Source organism: Sinocyclocheilus anshuiensis, unplaced genomic scaffold, assembly GCF_001515605.1.
Source record: "Sinocyclocheilus anshuiensis isolate Anshui unplaced genomic scaffold, SAMN03320099.WGS_v1.1 scaffold966, whole genome shotgun sequence".
Taxonomy (NCBI): domain Eukaryota; kingdom Metazoa; phylum Chordata; class Actinopteri; order Cypriniformes; family Cyprinidae; genus Sinocyclocheilus; species Sinocyclocheilus anshuiensis.
Window position 1 is genome coordinate 357,702 of NW_015540909.1, and position 5,072 is coordinate 362,773.

Here is a 5,072-nt window from a genome sequence, read left to right on the forward strand (position 1 = left end):
CATCCAAAATATCTTAAATTGTGTTCTGAAGACGAACGAAGCTTTTACGGGTTTGGAACGACATGGGGGTAACTGATTAATGACAACATTTTCATTTTGGGGTGGAGTATCCCTTTAATGTTGTTTCACCTACAACCCATGAGACAAAAAAAGCATAGACTACAATCACTGCTAGGTAACCACTTAAAGGCGGAAACTGTCCTAGAAAAAACTACTATCCAAGTAAACTGTATAAATAGACATGATCTCAATCTTCCAAGAAAGTTAATAGGATCAAATGTGGTCAGTCTGGTTTTACCACTCTGTTTACTGTTGAGGGGTCAGGGATAGAGCACTAATACACCATCAATGTGCATATTAGTGCTAGTTATTAGCATAAAGTCAGCTAACTGGAGATAACACATAATAATATCAATTTATAAAAGTCTGAATTCATGCGTCATTGATTGACAGTATCATCCATTTATAGAACTGCTGCAACTGTTGGCTGTTAGCACAACATTTAGCATGGATTCCTTTGGACTCTGCTGCACACAGCTTGCTACTAGTTAAGATGTTGTTTAACCATTACTTGATTACTTAAAATATCCTGGGACCTAGATGTTATGTGAGACTATGTGCTATTTAGCATGTGTTTTGTTAACAGACATTATATGCTGCAGCCAGTTAAAGCTGTAAAGAGCTGAGGCCTGTGGAGAGAGAAGATCCTCTCTAAGAATATCACCACTACAGTGTCTTTAATCCCACTGTTAAAGATTACTTAACCATAAAGTCTCAGTAGCTGGAGGCTGCTCAGGGCCAGGATAAATTTAGACTAGGAGAGTTTAAACACATTGTCCCTCTATCTGGTGTTTTGTGTGTGATTAGGATTGTGACCTAATCAAGCCTGCATTATGGAAGCCTGTTTCTGCTTCATAGTAAAAAACTAAGAAGGTAACTGTGAAATAAAGTTTAAAATAAGATAGGCTTAATATAAGAAGTCACACTATGAGATATGTATAGTTTCAACTATGAGATATAAACACGCATTATGTGATTTAAGTCACAGTTGGGAAATATAAAGTCACAGCTACGAGATATAGTCAGGGTTGTGAGATATAACCTCACATACTGCATGGGAGGTTTAAGTCAATGTGAAATATATAAAGTCACAATTGTGAGATTTAAAGTCACACTGTGAGGTTTAAAGTACTGTTATGATATATCAAGTCACAACTGTGAGACATAAAGTCAGAGTTGTGAGAATTAAAATCACACTTTGATGTATAGTCACAATTTTGGGATTTGTGTCACATTGTGAGATATCAAGTCACAATTGTGAGATGAATTGCAGTTGTGATATATTGTCACAATTGTGAGATTCAAATCACAATGTGAGACAGAAAGTCAAAATATAAAATCGAAACTGTGAGATTTAAAGGGATAGTTCACCCAAAAATTATACCATTAATTACTCACCCTCATGTCGTTCCAAACCCGTAAGACCCCCTTTCATCTTCGGAACACAAATTAAGATATTTTTGATGAAATCTGAGGGATTTCTGACCCGAATATACAAACAATAAACAATATCAAACAATATCTTAATTTGTGTTCCAAAGAAGGTCTTACGGGTTTGGAAGGATACGAGGGTGAGTAATTAATAACAGAATTTTCATTTTTGGGTGAACTATTTAACTTGATTGTGACGTGATATCTCATAAAAGTGACTTTAAAGGGTAAAGTCACTTTTATGAGATATCAAGTCACAATCAAGTTAAATCTCACAATTGTGACAGTATATCACAACTGTGAGATTTAAAGTCACAAGTGTGAGATATCAAATCACAATTGTGAAATGTATATTCACAAATGTGATGTATAATCACAATTGTGAGATTTGAAGTCACAGGTGTGAGATATCTAGTCACAATTGTGAGAAGTTGAAATTGTGAGATATGAAGTCAAGATGTCATCACAGTTGTGAGTTTCTACATTTACAATTGTGATATATAATTACAATTGTGAGAATTAAAGCCATATTGTGAGATTTAAAGTCACAGGTGTGAGATATTCATTCACAATTAACAGATTTAAGTCACATTGTGAGAAATAAAGTCATAATTGTGAGATTTAAATTCACAACTTTGATGTATAGGCACAATCATGAGATTTGAATACACATTGTGAGATTGAAGTTACAATTCTAGACAACTGCAATATTTAAAGTCACAAGCAGGATATATAAAGTCAAAATTGTGAGATTTAAAGTCACTTTGGGAAAGTTAAGATACAATGTGAGATAAATTCACAGTTGTGAGATTTATTTCTCCCAATATAATTTTAAAGTGATATAAAGTTGCAATTACAATATTTAAGTCACATACTCTCAAAAAAAATGTTAAAGCTTTTTTAAAATTTACACAATTTAATAGTAAAATTCCATCAAAATTCATTAAATAATCCTTATGTATTTTAATTGAATAACTGATTAAATTAAATTACGTAAGGATTATTATTCAAGTCAATTTGATGGAATTTTACTATTAATTAAATTGCGTAAACCTACAATTTTTGAGAGTGTAGACACAGCTGTATCATGTGCTAATTTTGTTCTGTCAGGGTTTCAACATTAATTAAAAAGTGTGACCTGTGATGGCATGAAGCTGAATGTGTGGGACATTGGAGGACAGAGGAAGATTCGACCATTCTGGAAGAAGTACCTGGAGAACACAGATTTATTGGTATGACAGCAGTGTTCAGGCAGAAAATTCTGAAGTTAACTTTCTCAGTGACATTGAACATGTTGTGAGAGTATTTCCATCACATATGTAATTACATTTCAGTTTTGTGTATCAGTCTAAAAGCTTTTTTCTCTTTAATAGTCCCTTTTCTCTCTCCCTTTTTTAGATTTATGTGATTGACAGTGCAGACAAAAAGAGATTTGAGGAAACAGGATTGGTAAGCTTCTCTTTTTTTATTTCTTGAAAAGCATTTTATCTGATATATTTATACGTCAAGCAATCTGCCCCTAATTTCTTTTACTTGTAGTGCGCACAGGCTGGATATCTTTAGTCTCCAGACTAAATTGAAACAGCTGTCATCACAGAACAAAGGAGATCTCATTCTATGTATCTAATTTCTAAATTAGATGATTTTAAAGGAAGATGTTTTCAAAACAGTCTTCTGGTTTTAAAGGATATATTTTCATAGCTTTAAACTTTTTATTGCATATCATTAATTAGTTCCTTAATTTGAAGAGTGTTGAAATCAGTGTTCGAATTTAGGGGGGGTTGGGGGGGTCCCGGACCTCCCATAAGCATTCAGGGACCCCCCATAACACCCAAAAAATATACTTAGGGGGGTCCCCTGGTTTTTCAATAAAACTTTAATACTTAAAATGAAATTTCGATTGCTGTATTAAATTTAGATCTGGTTATGTTACATCATATTTTATTTTTACACGTTTTTACAGCGTTGCTCATTATAACCAATCACACACCATTCTGTTGAGCTTAGGAATGCAGTAGCCAATCGAGGCGTTCAGATCAGTCATCGCTGAAACCCCAGAGTTTTGTTCAGACAGAAACTCGCGAATTCCCTCATCATAAGCAACAAAGTGCAGATGTACATACGATGTAAGTTAGAGATTCATTTATCATACCGTGTATGGACAGCTTTAATGATTATGAAAGGAGTTATGAGTGCTTAAACACTAGCTGAATGCTCATTTATAGTATGTTCTTTCACTGCATGATTCAGTATAATAAAATGCATTTAGAATGCTCCCAAAATTCAAGATATGGGGGCAGAAAATGTTTATATTTATATCATTTCATAGTTGATCAATATCACACAAAGAGTGCCATTTTTTCGCAAAAATCACAAATTAGATATTGATTTTATACAACAGTTCAATAATCAAGAAGTTAATATTAAGAGAATTACATTTTAGACACCACATTGCCTATTTGCTCTATTTCGCCAACAAAAATGGTTCCAAACAAAGCCACAGCACTGTTTTGCGTCTCTGAAAAACATGACAGTGTTTCGTTCCTGAATGAATCAACTGTTTGAATGATTCGGTTCAATCACAATGACTCACTTAACAGTGACTTGCTGCCACCTAGCGGTTTTAATTTCACATTTTAAAGTACCTTTTTATATATATTTTTAAATCATTTCAAATGTCACTATTCGACGTTTTAAGATTATAATATCAAAACATTATTTATGCATTTGTAACTGCAGGTTAGAGCATTCATGCCTTGCATTAAACAGTGTATGCATCTAATGCCACTTCAGATGCAGCTTCTGTGTTTCCTCTGCATTGCATTAATTTTGTTGATAATGATTTTATTTGTTTGGTATGCCCCAAATGTCTTATTATTATAATTGACTTTATTGATTAAATATAAGACACACTTCTAGAAAAAAATGGCTTTACAAAGGTAAAAATGCCCATAAAGGGTAAAAATTTTGGAAAATATTAATTTCTGTCACTGCTGTGAACTGACTAGAGCCCTGCATTTCAGCCCGGGCCCGATGGGCCCAGACTTTTTTTCGCCCCTCAGGCCGGGCTTCGTGCCAATTTTCACTTCAGACGCGGGCCGGGCCTCTGGCCTGTTTTAGGCTTCTCCTTATTTTTATATTTTAGACATCCATCAATTAGGTTAGTGATGAAAAAAATTGCCTCGCTGGTGGAAACAACAGGAGACCGTGCTACCGCGACTGTCAAGAGCAGTGTTTAGTGTCCCGCAGCAGCAGTATGTATGGTGCGTGCCGTCAGCGCAGCTGAACAAGTTATGCGTTCAAATGCAAGCAATAGGCTTAAGCTTGCCGCAAAGCACCGGCAAAAGTAATTACCATAAATGTGACAGGGGGAAATAGTAAGGAGATATTTGAGTTATTTACAAATAAACTTGTGTTTTCTGAGTCGGTGTCGCAAGGATGAAGTTGCCGATCCTGACTCGCCATCTCCTCATTAGACGCGCCTTTAGAGAGAAGTGCATCTTTACAGATTATAATGAAAGAGTTTTTGTTTTTGATTTGTTTTATTTCGTTAAGTAGTAATTTAAAGCTTTCTATAGATA

General features: G+C 34.6%; 1 pseudogene; it reads left to right on the plus strand.

The window, feature by feature from the left end:
- Nucleotides 1-5,072, plus strand: part of LOC107689210 (ADP-ribosylation factor-like protein 3) — a 21,903-nt pseudogene that overhangs the window by 4,059 nt on the left and 12,772 nt on the right.